This window comes from Mytilus edulis, chromosome 8 (assembly GCF_963676685.1).
Source record: "Mytilus edulis chromosome 8, xbMytEdul2.2, whole genome shotgun sequence".
NCBI lineage: Eukaryota > Metazoa > Mollusca > Bivalvia > Mytilida > Mytilidae > Mytilus > Mytilus edulis.
The window spans coordinates 89945769-89966787 of record NC_092351.1 but is presented as its reverse complement, the minus strand read 5'-3'; the positions used below and the strand labels follow the sequence as shown (position 1 = coordinate 89966787).

At 31.7% G+C, this 21019-nt stretch overlaps 1 long non-coding RNA gene and 1 pseudogene across 1 annotated transcript; one reads left to right on the top strand and one right to left on the bottom strand.

The window, feature by feature from the left end:
* Nucleotides 1-21019, top strand: part of LOC139484523 (ankyrin repeat and KH domain-containing protein 1-like) — a 133208-nt pseudogene that overhangs the window by 53188 nt on the left and 59001 nt on the right.
* On the bottom strand, nt 5449-20357 carry LOC139486604 (uncharacterized). The gene is made up of 10 exons (XR_011655617.1): nt 20277-20357; nt 19622-19712; nt 18511-18589; nt 17855-17945; nt 16735-16813; nt 16079-16169; nt 7444-7522; nt 6789-6879; nt 6136-6214; nt 5449-5570 (listed from the first exon to the last, which is right to left on the bottom strand). It is a non-coding gene; the product is annotated as an uncharacterized lncRNA (long non-coding RNA).

Sequence of the window (21019 nt, the reverse complement as noted above, 5' to 3'; positions counted from 1 at the left end):
TATAATTGATATGCATTGGTACAGTTCAACCTGGGACCTCCTTTTAATTATGTTCAACCTCTTGTATGGTCAACATCTGGTGGTGACCATTAATTGGGGTATTCAATCTTGAGATATTGACCATTTATTTGGATTATAAAACATAGGTTGATGTTTTATCTAGTTATGTTACTTGTTGAAATCAATCAGGCTTGAAGTTTTCAGCATGTATGTTTCATTTAAATTTACCTGTACAGGTAATTCGGGTTTCTTTTAAAACTGACATTTCACCTTTTTATTTTAATGTAGAATAAAATGTTGTTTTAGTCTTCGTTAATTTCTATTATTTGTTGATTTTTCTGTCTTTAAAGGAGTAGGTCCGGAAAGGACCGATGATTTTGGCCTCAATTTTCAAGTTCATCTTACGAAAGATTTTAGACACTTTTTAAACACTTAAGTGTCTATTTCAATTAATTCGATTAGTTTATGTGATAGATTTTAACTGATTTAGTCATTAAAAACGCTCCGATTTAAGCTGAAATATGAAAAATCTATCAAAAATGCCAAATGACGTTACTTTTCAGATGGTTTTTGTCAAAAATGAAAGTGGCGGCATCCATGTTCATCCTCAGTCTTTATATATATTATGTATTATCATCAAATACAACTTACGTTTCAATATTATGAATGAACACGAATGCGGCCACTTCCATTTAAGACGGAAACCGTGTAAAATTTAACTAAAATGCAAAAAATTTGAAGATTTCAGTAATTAAGCAAGACCTAATGTGGCTAGTACCCGATATATGTGCACTGTATTGTCAAAAACAGCCAATATTCATGTAGCAGAAACATTCTACTTTCCAATAAATGGCTTAAAGATTACATTTTCACAATTTTGAAAAACTGCTATATTTCGGGGCCAAAAAGGGGTCTTACTGAACCTACTCCTTTATTTATTTTTATTTTTATTTTTTAAAGTTTTGATTAAAAAAAAATGTTTTTATTTATTTTTGTATGTTTTTTTTATTTGTTTTTTTGTTTCTTATTCTTTTAAATTCTTCTTGGTAAGAATCTTGGGAAGAAATGACAAAAAAATCAACGATAAGTTATTGACTAGCGTTTGAAAACAAAAAAGAGAATCCTTTAAATAATTATTTTTCTAAGTAATAAAAGTTATTGTACATGATGTACATTGTGTTCAATGGTTCGTTTATATTATAAAATGAATTATTATTAATTATACCTTATAATCATGCAAATGATATGTTAAAAGGAACCATGAACCTAGTAATTTAACAAACCTGTTTCTTAAGAAAATAAAATGATCAATATCAATCCTTTTACAATAAATTTTGATAACAAAGTTTTACAATTTATTATAATTCAGGAAATCTACAAATATCATTATATAGTTTAAGAAAAAAGTGTTTTTGTTTATCTTTATTTTTTTCAAATCTCAAAACAGGAGTTGTGCATCAAGCATCACTGAAGAGACTTTAATTCTCCAATTGCCCACCTAGTTATCATACAATTTTGATAATGCTCATTGATAAATGCTAATCATAATGAAAAATATGTTCTTATCTCTCAGAACAAAGTGAATCTTATGATAAGAAATAATTTAAAGAAAAATTATCTTGCCTTTTGAAACAATTGTAAACTTATCAAATATGTTTTCTTCAATTTCTGTCAGTTAACAGCCAAAATTTGTCTCCAGAATAAAAAGTACACTTCTCTAGATCGTGACATTTTTATGGTCTATTAATTACCGGGTAAATCATTTTTTGTCCTGTGTATAATATTGTCAAAACTGATGGACTGGCATGATACATATTCTTGGTATACATTTGTCAAGAATATTTTACAACCAAGGCCTTTTAGATAAAGTTAATAATTGCAGGGACTCGAATGAAGTAGAATCTTTAAGGCCTTTGATTAAAAATGAATTTACAGAAAAATATGAGAATTTATTTGAAAATAGAATACAAACTTATGATGAAAACAGTTACCTCAAATACTTTACTAAGTAAAGAATTAGTGGCCATTATCTAGAAATAGAAAATATTGGATACTATAAAATTCATAGAAAGGATAGAATATATAAACTGTGCCACTTTCTGGGAGATGAAGAATTTTTCCTTCTTGATTGTAAAATTAACAAAACAACTTAGAGATAATCTATTTGAAAAATGTTTACCTTCTCATAATAATGTCTCTTATCCAAGAACAAAAAGTAAAAGAAATGCTTAACTTCTATAACACAGGACATGTTAAAAAATATTGGCTCCTTTATAAAATAGTCATTAGAACTGAGGGCAGAAACCTAATAATTTTTTCCCATGCGTTTTGATTTCTTATAGAATTGTTATTTCTTTGAATAATAATGTTTGTTTTTGGTGGTTTCTTTTTTGTCACAAACAAATTATAGTATGTTTATATAACAGGGTGGTTTTAAGGCTCGTATAACAACACTCTGTTTAGGGTTCTTCATACTTTATTAATATTCAGGAAATATAATAAATACAGCACTGAAATAATAATAACAAATATATAATAAGGTTATTAATTATCACAGTTACATATGAAGTATATTTGCATTTATGATAGCTGACGTCATTTTATAAATACAAAGTTAAAATATCATAGCCATAACGATCGTGAACGTAAAACTAAGTATATGATCTACATTTGAATATAACTATCAAACATTCAATTAACATATATCAAGGTACCATAGTATATCAATAATACGTAAATCAATAGAGATCAAGATAAGCCTTACCGATTTATGGAATCAGGCTATAACATCAACAGCATTACATTAGCATTATAACCAATGCTCTACTTCTATCATCAAATATATGTCTGTATGATCAATGGGTCCTACAAACAATGTACAACACAATAAGTATTCAAATACACATTTCAGTTCCATATAATCAAGCATTACAATGTTTTTAATAATCAATCACAATAGTAATATAAACTTGATTATCATATATTAAAATTACAGGCTATGACGTAGTATCAGTATAAAGCAATGTGACGTATAAGACTCATGACATAAGGGTCAAAGGTCATTCTCAGAATCATTCAAAAATCTATCTCCCTACTTGCAAATTACACATTCATATAAATCATACCCTGAATCATCTCTTTTACGCACATTTACATAATATAGGGATATAGGGTTATACCTACCAAATAGGGCTTAAAGCGTTCCATACAATTCATTCATCTCATACAACTCAAGTAAATAAAGTGCATTCTTACCTTATAAAGTGAATATACTAAATTCCATATGTCCAAAATACTGCAAATGACTATCAATGAAATATAATTCCGTTCCAAACAATATAGATATAGCACAAACTAGAGTAAATATAAATTCTCCATTTTTCTCAAACAATACCCATTTCAAATCTGGGGGTATGTCCTAATTAACCAATGAGAACACAGATAATTCTGACCACAGAGAAATTCACCTGAGCTCTCTAACTAATAATATATAAATTGTACAGGTAGAAACAGTTACCAATGTGCGGTCAAGCACAGCTGATTAATACTAAATACTCTAATGATTAAATAATACATAGATAAACTGGTCAATAAGTAATAATGATAAACTATACAAAGAAGTGATTAAAGTAATAAAATCAATGAAAATCGTCTCTACCACATTTATATGACAATAACAATATTATCAAATCTTGCTGTAATGAATATATTTTGAATATATTTATTCAATAGAGAAATAATGAATTGTCTAAATTTTGTTCTAAAGATAATCTTAAACATTTGTTAAACAATGTTGAATGATGATCAGTCTCTCTAACATTTCTAAGTATAAACAATTTTGATTTTAGAAAATTAATTTGAGAAACACCTTTTCAATAGAAAAAGGCAGGCATTGCGAAAGTTGTCATTATATTAGAATATTTAAAAGGTATAACATCAAACCTAACATTCCTGAGACAATTTAAAAAAAATGTTATTAAGCTATATGTTCAACTAGTTTTATTATTTCATTTTATTTATGAAATTTCTTGTCATAATCACAGTAATCAAATTTGACAAAAACATATAACCTGAGACACTTGACGTAAGTTATATAATTTAACGCTTCAATGCAGTCATGATTTCCCTTTATCCTTCACTAGTTTTGATTAATACATAGTGTATTAACTAAGCAACAGGGGTATAATGATGGATATATAGGGCTGTTATGGAGGACATATTTGTTATGGCAACCATTAATTAGATAATGTCACAGGTAGTACTGTATATGTATTTATAGGCCCTCCAGTTGTAGAATTGATATGCATTAGTATGTTGATTTATAGGCCCTCTAGTTGTAGAATTGATATATATATTAGTATGTATATTTATAGGCCCACCAGTTGTAGAATTGATATGCATTAATTAGTATGTTGATTTATAGGCCCTCTAGTTGTAGAATTGATATGCATTAGTATGTTAATTTATATACCCTCCCGTTGTAGAATTGATATATATATTAGTATGTATATTTATAGGCCCACCAGTTGTAGAATTGATATGCAGTGGTATGTTTATTTATAGGCCCAATAGTTGTAGAATTGATATACATTGTCATGTTTATTTATAGGCCCTCCAGTTGTTGAATTGATATATATGCAGTGGTATGTTTATTTATAGGTCCTCATGATGATTTAAATGACAGTAAAAAGAGATGGTTAGTTGTGGGTATTTGTCTTCATACCATCATATCTCCAGTATTGAGGAACTATGTTGTACCTGTTGTTACAAAACTTTGGTATTCTTTGACGAGATTGCACAAAATTAATCAGCAAACATATGGAACTCATCTAAAGAGATATCCTCCTACGAACCACAAAGAATTAAATTATGAAGCAATTAATAACAATAATACTATTAAATGGAATAGAGCCAGATATGATTACCGAGTCAAGAGTGCCGTGGATTTATCCCGATTGTTCCTTCAGACACACATGGCACACTTCACAGCTTATGATGACTCATGTGATTCATCTGCCCTGCTTGGAATCATTGTTAACATTGACAGATTTCCAGGAGTTGTTCAGTCTGACGCTACAAAGGTAAACATTACAATCAATGTAAACTCAATTTTCTATTAAACAATAAAATTTGTCAAAAATTACTGATCGACTGTCATATATTTTTTGTACGCCTGTTTAGAACACCTAAATGTCAAATAAACTTAATGTAATTTTTTCCCCTCCAATTGCAAGTTATTTCAAGCATAACTGTCAAGTTTTGTCTCAGTCAGAGCTATAGTTTCAGAGAAAATCACTATAATGTAAGGCCATATCCTACGGCAATTTCAGTCTAATTTCTTCGAAAAATCCTAATTTCAGTGTATTATTATAAAATGCAGTGTTGACTAATATCTGATCATAAACTCATGATCTATGCATTCAAACAATTATATAGAATACAAAAGACAACTTTAAGATGATAAACAATTTTATTGCACCTTTTAGAGTTCATTTGAAGGTCTGTTTTGGTCTGTTTTGGTCCATTTTTCCTCCTTCCTTCCTTTTTCATCAAAACTTGATATCTTTTGTCTAAAAATTAAAACAAATGTGATTATTTCCCCGCAAAAATGAAATAAATGTAATGTTAAATCAATAATTAAAGTGTTTTAGCTGAAAGAACTGTCTCTATAAATGTTAACAGTCTACACGGAAGTTTCTATAAGCCCTTATGTGTAACTCAAGTTTTTGGTCTGTTCGCCTAGTGTGACAAATAACGGTTCCCTTTCAGTCAATCATTTATTGTAACTGGTATCAAAGTCTTTTTATTTACTCATAACAGTATATTTCTAATAGATTTACACAAAGAGTCCACTTTCTTGTATTTTACATTAGAAAATGGGGAGAAAGAGTAATAAAAAAATACCTCAAAATGTTTTTAAAAAGGGTTATGTCCCTTGGAATGCTGGTACAAAAAATAATTGGTAAGAATTATAAAGTTTAAGTATGTGAGACTGGATTCTGATGTGTATAAATCCAGGGCAAATAAGTGTTTAGATGATTTATTGTCTGTGCAAAATGTAGACGGCACAATGGCAAATTGTAAACTTTTGCGGCCAAAAAAAAAACAAAAAACATGATGATAGCTGATACTTACTTTAATGCTGAAGTGTCATCTGCAGACCAATTCACATATGAGATTTTTCAACAGAATGCTCTTCAGAACATGGTTTACACTGAAATAAAAAAAAATCACATGTTGTATAAACAAATCTGTCAGGGTAATTTAAAATTTAACACAGTAAACTAAATACAGCTTTGTCTGTCCACTCATTTGACTTAGAAAACACCCGTAAACCCTCATTTCAAGGCAATTTTACCTCAAACGTGCTCTCTGTGTCTAAATCCATTCCGAATAGTCCATGTTTACAATGTATGAACTGGTTTATTAATAACTTTTAAAAATGAAAGTACAATAAGGTCACGAGTGCATATGTAGTTTCCCTAAATAGAACACCTAAATGTCAAATAAACTTAATGTAATTTTTTCCCCTCCAATTGCAAGTTATTTCAAGCATAACTGTCAAGTTTTGTCTCAGTCAGAGCTATAGTTTCAGAGAAAATCACTATAATGTAAGGCCATATCCTACGGCAATTTCAGTCTAATTTCTTCGAAAAATCCTAATTTCAGTGTATTATTATAAAATGCAGTGTTGACTAATATCTGATCATAAACTCATGATCTATGCATTCAAACAATTATATAGAATACAAAAGACAACTTTAAGATGATAAACAATTTTATTGCACCTTTTAGAGTTCATTTGAAGGTCTGTTTTGGTCTGTTTTGGTCCATTTTTCCTCCTTCCTTCCTTTTTCATCAAAACTTGATATCTTTTGTCTAAAAATTAAAACAAATGTGATTATTTCCCCGCAAAAATGAAATAAATGTAATGTTAAATCAATAATTAAAGTGTTTTAGCTGAAAGAACTGTCTCTATAAATGTTAACAGTCTACACGGAAGTTTCTATAAGCCCTTATGTGTAACTCAAGTTTTTGGTCTGTTCGCCTAGTGTGACAAATAACGGTTCCCTTTCAGTCAATCATTTATTGTAACTGGTATCAAAGTCTTTTTATTTACTCATAACAGTATATTTCTAATAGATTTACACAAAGAGTCCACTTTCTTGTATTTTACATTAGAAAATGGGGAGAAAGAGTAATAAAAAAATACCTCAAAATGTTTTTAAAAAGGGTTATGTCCCTTGGAATGCTGGTACAAAAAATAATTGGTAAGAATTATAAAGTTTAAGTATGTGAGACTGGATTCTGATGTGTATAAATCCAGGGCAAATAAGTGTTTAGATGATTTATTGTCTGTGCAAAATGTAGACGGCACAATGGCAAATTGTAAACTTTTGCGGCCAAAAAAAAACAAAAAACATGATGATAGCTGATACTTACTTTAATGCTGAAGTGTCATCTGCAGACCAATTCACATATGAGATTTTTCAACAGAATGCTCTTCAGAACATGGTTAACACTGAAATAAAAAAAAAATCACATGTTGTATAAACAAATCTGTCAGGGTAATTTAAAATTTAACACAGTAAACTAAATACAGCTTTGTCTGTCCACTCATTTGACTTAGAAAACACCCGTAAACCCTCATTTCAAGGCAATTTTACCTCAAACGTGCTCTCTGTGTCTAAATCCATTCCGAATAGTCCATGTTTACAATGTATGAACTGGTTTATTAATAACTTTTAAAAATGAAAGTACAATAAGGTCACGAGTGCATATGTAGTTTCCCTAAATAGGTGTAATACCACCATTGATTTTTCCCTATTAGTCTTTGTTAAATTGGCACTTTTAAAAAAATTGTACAGTATTTACCTTTATTTCTATGGAAAGCCAACGGGGTCAAAATTCTTAATTCGTAACATGCCAATTCGTAAATTGTAACTGTGTAATTTCTAAATTGTCAATTCGTAAATTGTCAATTTGTAACTTGTTATTGTTAAATTCATAATGCCTAATTCGTAAAATGTCAATTTGTAGCTTGCACCTTTGTAGTTTCAACATTCTTAATCGGTAAATTGTCAGTTTGTTACTTGAAACTGTGCAATTTCATAATGCTTCATTCGTTAATTGTCAATTTGTAACTTGTATCTTTGTATAAAAATTCTTCATTTGTTAATAATTGTCAATTTGTAACTTGTAGATTTCATAATTCTTTATTGGTAAATTGTCTTTTAGTATATTGATGTTTTGTAACTTGTAACATGTGATTTGTCGATTCGCGAATTGTCGATGTGTGAAATGTCGAAGTGTTAAATGTCCTAGTTGTGTAATTATGCTAACGATCATTATGACGACAGATGGCGCTCGGGTTCTTCTTCGGTGTATAATCCTCTTGTAAGTAGGAGCACCGCCATATGGAATATATACCAAAGGAGTTTAATTCAATTATGTACAACGCATACATATAAAAGATAACAAATAAATAAATACATTGTTTGTTTTATATGGCATGTATAACAGGGACTCGGTTTTATATTTAGGTAACCTCGTATAAACATATTTATTTAATGTACTGGTCACCAAACATGCAATGAGGTATGTCACTTCCTTTATGAAGGTATACATGGTATATAGATGTGTCGCTGGAACGCGCTTCTTTATCAACTTCGCAAATATATGACTGTCACTTGGCAAGAAATTTCTAATTAATATTTAACCGGGTCAAAACAAGACTCAAAACATGAAATATAAGACGGTGCTGGAAAAATACTAATATTGTCCTGGGCCCGCAAATTTTGGACTCGATGCATAATGGCAGAAATGGTTTGACAACCATCATTCATTAATATTATAATCTCAATATTGAAATTTCAGAAAAGAATGTAAATATAAAATGATATTTTTTAATACAAGAAACAAATGGACGAAGTCTTTATTTAGCTCCTGAGAAATGAACAGTTACATAAATCAGGAATCTGATGTACAGTAATTGTCGTTTGTTTATATAATTTATATGTGTTTCTCGTTTCTAGGTTTTTTTATATAGATTAGACTGTTGGTTTTCCCGTTTGAATGGTTTGCACTAGTAATTTTAGGGCCCTTTATAGCCTGTTGCTCGGTGTGAACCAAGGCTCCGTGTTGAAGGCAGTATCTTGACCTATAATGGGTTACTTTCATAATTTGTTATTTGGATGGAGAATTGTCTCATTGGCGCTCATAACACATCTTCCCATATCTATAAAATGTTTAATGATAACATATAGGTACTTTGCAAAACAAACTGAATGAAAAATTATTTTAAATGAGTCACGTATTTAATGTATACTACATGTCAAAACTGTGTTGAATATGCACTATTTTGTAATAGAATATAAAGGAACGAGAAAACTAACCGAGGTCCTAAAAGAGATATTGTCAACCGGAATGCGAGAAAACAGCGTATATTTAAATGTTCAGGTCAATAATAAGATATCATATCGACAATAGTATGGGACCAGTTTATATCTACAAACATCAATAAGCTTGAAAGAATATACCGACAACCTGTCAGATTTATAACAGGAGAGTACAAATCCAGAGAAGTTGGTTGCGTCTCAAACACGCTCACCAATCTGAAACTACAAGACATACAGACAAGACGCTCAAATCAGAAGCTAATATTTCTGTACGAGGTGGTCTCAGTGATATAGAACCAGACAATTTGAAAAAAAAGCTCGTCCAAAAAGAACACTAAATTGCTGCCAAGGACCCGATTAAACAATAATCAGTCAAGAAATATTGTGAACAAACATGCAGATTAAAAACTACACGAAACGTTTTGAGATCTCAACGAGTAAAATACAACAATATTCTAACTCATTTTTTTTTCTCTCCCAAAAACAGTATTCAAATAGAACCACATTGAAGAAGCGTAGTGCGTACACCGAGCGTTGACAGCCGTTCAGAAACTACTCTCGTGCATCGTCAATACATCGACGGCGCTCTCTCTACCGTTGTATATTAAAGCCGGTATTTGTATCTACAAAGTTCTCCTACAGATATACAGATCTAAAATGATCATGGTACTAGATCGAAATATACTAAGAGGTGTCCCCTCTATATATTTTTTAATGACCATGGTCGTTAAACTATGAAACTGTTAATTTTTTACTACACGCGTTACCTACATAAATTTGAAATGTGTCAAAGAGACAACAACCCGACCATGGAGCAGACAAGAAACGAAGGCCGCCAATGGGTATTCAATGCAACGAAAAACTCCGCTGGCCCCTAAACAAATATGTATACTAGTTCTGTGATATCGGACGTCATACTGAACTCCGATTTTAAACCAAAAAAAAATAAAAATAAAAATCACACAAGTCTAACAAAGGCCAGTGTTTTTTTGGAAATCTCAAACCCCTCTTCCTAATATTCCCACTTTTAAACAAATTGACGCCCTCTCCCTCTGACTTGTCAGAGAAAAGATCTTGCCATATCGCCGTTTGCATGAAAGAGGCAATTATCTCTTATATGCTTACACTAATTATACCTCCACGCAACGAAGTTGCGGAGGGTGTAATGTTTTTACCCGTCCGTCCGTCCGTACGTACGTCATTCTCTCGGTCCTGTTTCTATTCATCGCAACTCCTCTCAAACCACACAACAGAGTTTCATGATAATAAGGACATACTAAGTAGATTTGCATATCGACAAGAAATTACAATTCATTTTTTTAGCTCACCTGGCCCGAAGGGCCAAGTGAGCTTTTCTCATCACTTGGCGTCCGGCGTCCGTCGTCCGTCGTCCGTCGTCCGTCGTCCGTCGTCGTCGTCGTCGTTAACTTTTACAAAAATCTTCTCCTCTGAAACTACTGGGCCAAATCAAACCAAACTTGGCCACAATCATCATTGGGGTATCTAGTTTAAAAAATGTGTGGCGTGACCCGGTCAACCAACCAAGATGGCCGCCACGGCTAAAAATAGAACATAGGGGTAAAATGCAGTTTTTGGCTTATAACTCAAAAACCAAAGCATTTAGAGGAAATCTGACATGGGGTAAAAAGGTTTATCAGGTCAAGATCTATCTGCCCTGAAATTTTCAGATGAATCGGTCAACCCGTTGTTGGGTTGCTGCCCCTGAATTGGTAATTTTGAGGAAATTTTGCTGTTTTTGGTTATTATCTTGAATATTATTATAGATAGAGATAAACTGTAAACAGCAATAATGTTCAGCAAAGTTAGATTTACAAATAAGTCAACATGACCGAAATGGTCAGTTGACCCCTTTAGGAGTTATTGCCCTTTATAGTCAATTTTTAACCATTTTTCATAAATCAAAGTAATCTTTTACAAAAATCTTCTCCTCTGAAACTACTGGGCCAAATTAATCCAAACTTGGCCACAATCATCTTTGGGGTATCTAGTTTAAAAAATGTGTGGCATGACCCGGTCAACCAACCAAGATGGCCGCCACGGCTAAAAATAGTACATAGGGGTAAAATGCAGTTTTTGGCTTATAACTCAAAAACCAAAGCATTTAGAGGAAATCTGACATGGGGTAAAAAGGTTTATCAGGTCAAGATCTATCTGCCCTGAAATTTTCAGATGAATCGGTCAACCCGTTGTTGGGTTGCTGCCCCTGAATTGGTAATTTTGAGGAAATTTTGCTGTTTTTGGTTATTATCTTGAATATTATTATAGATAGAGATAAACTGTAAACAGCAATAATGTTCAGCAAAGTTAGATTTACAAATAAGTCAACATGACCGAAATGGTCAGTTGACCCCTTTAGGAGTTATTGCCCTTCATAGTCAATTTTTAACCATTTTTCATAAATCAAAGTAATCTTTTACAAAAATCTTCTCCTCTGAAACTACTGGGCCAAATTAATCCAAACTTGGCCACAATCATCTTTGGGGTATCTAGTTTAAAAAATGTGTGGCATGACCCGGTCAACCAACCAAGATGGCCGCCACGGCTAAAAATAGTACATAGGAGTAAAATGCAGTTTTTGGCTTATAACTCAAAAACCAAAGCATTTTGAGGAAATCTGACATGGGATAAAAATGTTTATCAGGTCAAGATCTATCTGCCCTGAAATTTTCAGATGAATCGGTCAACCTGTTGTTGGGTTGCTGCCCCTGAATTGGTAATTTTGAGGAAATTTTGCTGTTTTTGGTTATTATCTTGAATATTATTATAGATAGAGATATACTGTAAACATCAATAATGTTCAGCAAAGTTAGATTTACAAATAAGTCAACATGACCGAAATGGTCAGTTGACCCCTTTAGGAGTTTTTGCCCTTTATAGTCAACTTTTAACCATTTTTCATAAATCTAAGTAATCTTTTACAAAAATCTTCTCCTCTGAAACTACTGGGCCAAATTAATCCAAACTTGGCCACAATCATCTTTGGGGTATCTAGTTTGAAAAATGTGTTCGATGACCTGGCCATTCAACCAAGATGGCCGCCACGGCTAAAAATAGAACAGGGGTAAAATGTAGATTTTGGCTTATAACTCTGAAACCAAAGCATTTAGAGCAAATCTGACAAGAAGTTAAAATGTTAATCAAGTCAATATCTATCTGCCCTGAAATTTTCAGATGAATTGGACAATCGGTTGTTGGGTTGCTGCCCTCCAATTGGTAATTTTTAAAGAAATTTTGCCGTTTTTGTTAATTATCTTGAATACTATTATAGATAGAGATAAACTGTAAACAGCAATAATGTTCAGCAAAGTAAGATCTACAAATAAGTCAACATGACCTAAATGGTCAATTGACCCCTTAAGGAGTTATTGCCCTTTATAGTCAATTTTTAACAATTTTCATTAATTCGGTAAATTTATGTAAATTTTTACCAAATATTTTTCTCTGTTACTAATGGGCAAGGTTCATTATAGATATAATTGTAAGAAGCAAGAACGTTCAGTAAAGTAAGAACTTCAAACACATCACCATCACCAAAATACAATTTTGTCATGAATCCATTTGTGTCCTTTGTTTAATATGCACATAGACCAAGGTGAGCGACACAGGCTCTTTAGAGCCTCTAGTTTCTAGAAGTTACGCCCCTTTGAACTTATGTGCTTCGATATACCTCTGCAACAGTTTATCGTCGCAACTCCTATGAAACCACACCACAGAATTTCATGAAATCTTGTACATAATAAGGACATACTATTTAGATGTATATATCGACAAGAAATTATAATTCATTTTTTTTCTTATACAACTTTTTTTCTTAAAGTTATTTTATTTCTCCAGTGCCAATGTTGGGACGTGGGGCATGTGAGCGCGCTCACTAAGGTTCTTAAATTTTATTACTCCACGAAAATATTTGAACATTATTTGGGGTTTGGCCAAAGGAGTATGTATTTGGTCATTTTTAGAGTAAAATGATAGCCTTGGATCCTGGCTGACTGCTCGACAGAAGAGACAGGCGGAATACAACCTGGTTTATCAATAGGATATTAGGATTATATTGTTACGAATTCATTGCAAATGATTTTTTATTTTATATTTGACATGAAAGTTTAAAAAAATAGATTTATTGATTAAAATCGTAAATCATTTCAGTTAATTAACGATTGACAACATGTTAGATTTAGTAAGGTTGCCGGGCTATAAGGAGGTGTGGCACCAGGTGGGGTTCATATTGGGAGTACGGGGCATTCGGCAGCTGTTGAGATCGAGGGACTCGTGAATATTTTAGTCTTTTTGGTTGTACATTTTTATTAGGAAATCTGGTAGAGGCAATTTTTAAGCTTCTTGACCAGAAAAATTCAGAAGGCATATATATTAATACATAAAATTGAGAATGGAAATGGGGAATGTGTCAAAGAGACAACAACCCGACAATAGAACCGACAACAGCAGAATATAATATATATGTCAGCCCTTTACTGTCAGAATAAAAAGGTCCGATAAAAGCATTTTATGATTAATAGAAATCGTTTATTACTAGAACCTGGGTTTTCCAGTAATTATGTAGCCTTTTAAAGCCGACTCCATGGTATTAGGTTTTGTCATTGATGAAGGCCGTAGCCAGGTTACCTATAGATGCTTTCATCGACTTTATTTGTGCTTCGCGTTGGTGGATAGCTGTCTCATTGGCAATCATACGGTTAATTAACACATCTCCTTATTGTATATACCTGAATAATCCAGTCGTAATATTCCACTGACCAACGACTATTACATTAACCCCGTAATTAGGAGAGATCAATTACGTTTAGGGACTGAACTAGTCGGGATGGTTTTTTTCTATAGTTTCCGTTCTCAAACAAAAGTCCACGTTAGTAAACAAAATAAAACTGGGATCCTGTACATTTTTGTTTTTCTTTTTTTTAGACGCATTTGCTGTAATTAATGGATTAAAATCACTTAGGTATACATTCAACATGGAGGTACTCCGACTTACAAGAGGATTATACACCGAAGAAGAACCCGAGCGCCATCTGTCGTCATAATGATCGTTAGCATAATTGCACAACGAGGACATTTAACACTTCGACATTTCACACATCGACAATTCACGAATCGACAAGTTACATGTTACAAGTAACAAAACATCAATATACAAAAAGACAATTTACCAATAAAGAATTATAAAATCTACAAGTTACAAATTGACAATTAACAAATGACGAATTTTGATACAAAGATACAAGTTACAAATTGACAATTAACGAATGAAGCATTTTGAAATTGCACAGTTACAAGTAACAAACTGACAATTTACCGATTAAGAATGTTAAAACTACAAAGGTGCAAGTTACAAATTGACAATTTACGAATTAGGCATTATGAATTTAACAATAACAAGTTACAAATTGACAATTTACGAATTAACAATTTAGAAATTACACAGTTACAATTTACGAATTGACATGTTACGAATTAAGAATTTTGACCCCGTTGGCTTTCCATATATTTCAACCAAAGAAATACTTTGCATGTGTAAAGTTTAATCCTTTCCAGTGATACAGTGAAAATTTCACACTACATTTCATTGCATATAAGAAAATAATCATCGCCGGAAGTAAACAACCCAATTTTTACACTGTTATTTACATGTTACCTGCTTTGGTAACTACGTAACCTTAACGTTCCAAAATATTTTATAAGACCATCAAATAAAAAAAGAATGATGCTTTCAGACATCCAACATACATATTTACGACTCAGAAAAATTTAAGTGCATTGAAATGCAGGGTTAATTTTCTACAACTGTCAAATTCAAGGGAATATTTTTTTAGGCCTACTTTCGTATGCAACCGGATGTGACTTACCATGATTTGGTGGTATTACACCTTTATTTAGGTGTAATACCACCATTGATTTTTCCCTATTAGTCTTTGTTAAATTGGCACTTTTAAAAAAATTGTACAGTATTTACCTTTATTTCAACCAAAGAAATACTTTGCATGTGTAAAGTTTAATCCTTTCCAGTGATACAGTGAAAATTTCACACTACATTTCATTGCATATAAGAAAATAATCATCGCCGGAAGTAAACAACCCAATTTTTACACTGTTATTTACATGTTACCTGCTTTGGTAACTACGTAACCTTAACGTTCCAAAATATTTTATAAGACCATCAAATAAAAAAAAAGAATGATGCTTTCAGACATCCAACATACATATTTACGACTCAGAAAAATTTAAGTGCATTGAAATGCAGGGTTAATTTTCTACAACTGTCAAATTCAAGGGAATATTTTTTTAGGCCTACTTTCGTATGCAACCGGATGTGACTTACCATGATTTGGTGGTATTACACCTTTAGAACACCTAAATGTCAAATAAACTTAATGTAATTTTTTCCCCTCCAATTGCAAGTTATTTCAAGCACAACTGTCAAGTTTTGTCTCAGTCAGAGCTATAGTTTCAGAGAAAATCACTATAATGTAAGGCCATATCCTACGGCAATTTCAGTCTAATTTCTTCGAAAAATCCTAATTTCAGTGTATTATTATAAAATGCAGTGTTGACTAATATCTGATCATAAACTCATGATCTATGCATTCAAACAATTATATAGAATACAAAAGACAACTTTAAGATGATAAACAATTTTATTGCACCTTTTAGAGTTCATTTGAAGGTCTGTTTTGGTCTGTTTTGGTCCATTTTTCCTCCTTCCTTCCTTTTTCATCAAAACTTGATATCTTTTGTCTAAAAATTAAAACAAATGTGATTATTTCCCCGCAAAAATGAAATAAATGTAATGTTAAATCAATAATTAAAGTGTTTTAGCTGAAAGAACTGTCTCTATAAATGTTAACAGTCTACACGGAAGTTTCTATAAGCCCTTATGTGTAACTCAAGTTTTTGGTCTGTTCGCCTAGTGTGACAAATAACGGTTCCCTTTCAGTCAATCATTTATTGTAACTGGTATCAAAGTCTTTTTATTTACTCATAACAGTATATTTCTAATAGATTTACACAAAGAGTCCACTTTCTTGTATTTTACATTAGAAAATGGGGAGAAAGAGTAATAAAAAAATACCTCAAAATGTTTTTAAAAAGGGTTATGTCCCTTGGAATGCTGGTACAAAAAATAATTGGTAAGAATTATAAAGTTTAAGTATGTGAGACTGGATTCTGATGTGTATAAATCCAGGGCAAATAAGTGTTTAGATGATTTATTGTCTGTGCAAAATGTAGACGGCACAATGGCAAATTGTAAACTTTTGCGGCCAAAAAAAAAACAAAAAACATGATGATAGCTGATACTTACTTTAATGCTGAAGTGTCATCTGCAGACCAATTCACATATGAGATTTTTCAACAGAATGCTCTTCAGAACATGGTTAACACTGAAATAAAAAAAAATCACATGTTGTATAAACAAATCTGTCAGGGTAATTTAAAATTTAACACAGTAAACTAAATACAGCTTTGTCTGTCCACTCATTTGACTTAGAAAACACCCGTAAACCCTCATTTCAAGGCAATTTTACCTCAAACGTGCTCTCTGTGTCTAAATCCATTCCGAATAGTCCATGTTTACAATGTATGAACTGGTTTATTAATAACTTTTAAAAATGAAAGTACAATAAGGTCACGAGTGCATATGTAGTTTCCCTAAATAGGTGTAATACCACCATTGATTTTTCCCTATTAGTCTTTGTTAAATTGGCACTTTTAAAAAAATTGTACAGTATTTACCTTTATTTCAACCAAAGAAATACTTTGCATGTGTAAAGTTTAATCCTTTCCAGTGATACAGTGAAAATTTCACACTACATTTCATTGCATATAAGAAAATAATCATCGCCGGAAGTAAACAACCCAATTTTTACACTGTTATTTACATGTTACCTGCTTTGGTAACTACGTAACCTTAACGTTCCAAAATATTTTATAAGACCATCAAATAAAAAAAGAATGATGCTTTCAGACATCCAACATACATATTTACGACTCAGAAAAATTTAAGTGCATTGAAATGCAGGGTTAATTTTCTACAACTGTCAAATTCAAGGGAATATTTTTTTAGGCCTACTTTCGTATGCAACCGGATGTGACTTACCATGATTTGGTGGTATTACACCTTTAGAACACCTAAATGTCAAATAAACTTAATGTAATTTTTTCCCCTCCAATTGCAAGTTATTTCAAGCATAACTGTCAAGTTTTGTCTCAGTCAGAGCTATAGTTTCAGAGAAAATCACTATAATGTAAGGCCATATCCTACGGCAATTTCAGTCTAATTTCTTCGAAAAATCCTAATTTCAGTGTATTATTATAAAATGCAGTGTTGACTAATATCTGATCATAAACTCATGATCTATGCATTCAAACAATTATATAGAATACAAAAGACAACTTTAAGATGATAAACAATTTTATTGCACCTTTTAGAGTTCATTTGAAGGTCTGTTTTGGTCTGTTTTGGTCCATTTTTCCTCCTTCCTTCCTTTTTCATCAAAACTTGATATCTTTTGTCTAAAAATTAAAACAAATGTGATTATTTCCCCGCAAAAATGAAATAAATGTAATGTTAAATCAATAATTAAAGTGTTTTAGCTGAAAGAACTGTTTCTATAAATGTTAACAGTCTACACGGAAGTTTCTATAAGCCCTTATGTGTAACTCAAGTTTTTGGTCTGTTCGCCTAGTGTGACAAATAACGGTTCCCTTTCAGTCAATCATTTATTGTAACTGGTATCAAAGTCTTTTTATTTACTCATAACAGTATATTTCTAATAGATTTACACAAAGAGTCCACTTTCTTGTATTTTACATTAGAAAATGGGGAGAAAGAGTTATAAAAAAATACCTCAAAATGTTTTTAAAAAGGGTTATGTCCCTTGGAATGCTGGTACAAAAAATAATTGGTAAGAATTATAAAGTTTAAGTATGTGAGACTGGATTCTGATGTGTATAAATCCAGGGCAAATAAGTGTTTAGATGATTTATTGTCTGTGCAAAATGTAGACGGCACAATGGCAAATTGTAAACTTTTGCGGCCAAAAAAAACCCAAAAAACATGATGATAGCTGATACTTACTTTAATGCTGAAGTGTCATCTGCAGACCAATTCACATATGAGATTTTTCAACAGAATGCTCTTCAGAACATGGTTAACACTGAAATAAAAAAAAATCACATGTTGTATAAACAAATCTGTCAGGGTAATTTAAAATTTAACACAGTAAACTAAATACAGCTTTGTCTGTCCACTCATTTGACTTAGAAAACAACCGTAAACCCTCATTTCAAGGCAATTTTACCTCAAACGTGCTCTCTGTGTCTAAATCCATTCCGAATAGTCCATGTTTACAATGTAATAACTTTTAAAAATGAAAGTACAATAAGGTCACGAGTGCATATGTAGTTTCCCTAAATATATTTAGGTGTAATACCACCATTGATTTTTCCCTATTAGTCTTTGTTAAATTGGCACTTTTAAAAAAATTGTCCAGTATTTACCTTTATTTCAACCAAAGAAATACTTTGCATGTGTAAAGTTTAATCCTTTCCAGTGATACAGTGAAAATTTCACACTACATTTCATTGCATATAAGAAAATAATCATCGCCGGAAGTAAACAACCCAATTTTTACACTGTTATTTACATGTTACCTGCTTTGGTAACTACGTAACCTTAACGTTCCAAAATATTTTATAAGACCATCAAATAAAAAAAGAATGATGCTTTCAGACACCCAACATACATATTTACGACTCAGAAAAATTTAAGTGCATTGAAATGCAGGGTTAATTTTCTACAACTGTCAAATTCAAGGGAATATTTTTTTAGGCCTACTTTCGTATGCAACCGGATGTGACTTACCATGATTTGGTGGTATTACACCTTTAGAACACCTAAATGTCAAATAAACTTAATGTAATTTTTTCCCCTCCAATTGCAAGTTATTTCAAGCATAACTGTCAAGTTTTGTCTCAGTCAGAGCTATAGTTTTAGAGAAAATCACTATAATGTAAGGCCATATCCTACGGCAATTTCAGTCTAATTTCTTCGAAAAATCCTAATTTCAGTGTATTATTATAAAATGCAGTGTTGACTAATATCTGATCATAAACTCATGATCTATGCATTCAAACAATTATATAGAATACAAAAGACAACTTTAAGATGATAAACAATTTTATTGCACCTTTTAGAGTTCATTTGAAGGTCTGTTTTGGTCTGTTTTGGTCCATTTTTCCTCCTTCCTTCCTTTTTCATCAAAACTTGATATCTTTTGTCTAAAAATTAAAACAAATGTGATTATTTCCCCGCAAAAATGAAATAAATGTAATGTTAAATCAATAATGAAAGTGTTTTAGCTGAAAGAACTGTCTCTATAAATGTTAACAGTCTACACGGAAGTTTCTATAAGCCCTTATGTGTAACTCAAGTTTTTGGTCTGTTCGCCTAGTGTGACAAATAACGGTTCCCTTTCAGTCAATCATTTATTGTAACTGGTATCAAAGTCTTTTTATTTACTCATAACAGTATATTTCTAATAGATTTTTACAAAGAGTCCACTTTCTTGTATTTTACATTAGAAAATGGGGAGAAAGAGTAATAAAAAAATACCTCAAAATGTTTTTAAAAAGGGTTATGTCCCTTGGAATGCTGGTACAAAAAATAATTGGTAAGAATTATAAAGTTTAAGTATGTGAGACTGGATTCTGATGTGTATAAATCCAGGGCAAATAAGTGTTTAGATGATTTATTGTCTGTGCAAAATGTAGACGGCACAATGGCAAATTGTAAACTTTTGCGGCCAAAAAAAACCAAAAAACATGATGATAGCTGATACTTACTTTAATGCTGAAGTGTCATCTGCAGAACAATTCACATATGAGATTTTTCAACAGAATGCTCTTCAGAACATGGTCAACACTGAAATAAAAAAAAATCACATGTTGTATAAACAAATCTGTCAGGGTAATTTAAAATTTAACACAGTAAACTAAATACAGCTTTGTCTGTCCACTCATTTGACTTAGAAAACACCCGTAAACCCTCATTTCAAGGCAATTTTACCTCAAACGTGCTCTCTGTGTCTAAATCCATTCCGAATAGTCCATGTTTACAATGTATGAACTGGTTTATTAATAACTTTTAAAAATGAAAGTACAATAAGGTCACGAGTGCATATGTAGTTTCCCTAAATAGGTGTAATACCACCATTGATTTTTCCCTATTAGTCTTTGTTAAATTGGCACTTTTAAAAAAATTGTACAGTATTTACCTTTATTTCAACCAAAGAAATACTTTGCATGTGTAAAGTTTAATTCTTTCCAGTGATACAGTGAAAATTTCACACTACATTTCATTGCATATAAGAAAATAATCATCGCCGGAAGTAAACAACCCAATTTTTACACTGTTATTTACATGTTACCTGCTTTGGTAACTACGTAACCTTAACGTTCCAAAATATTTTATAAGACCATCAAATAAAAAAAGAATGATGCTTTCAGACATCCAACATACATATTTACGACTCAGAAAAATTTAAGTGCATTGAAATGCAACACAATATACCACTCCTTTAGCCCCC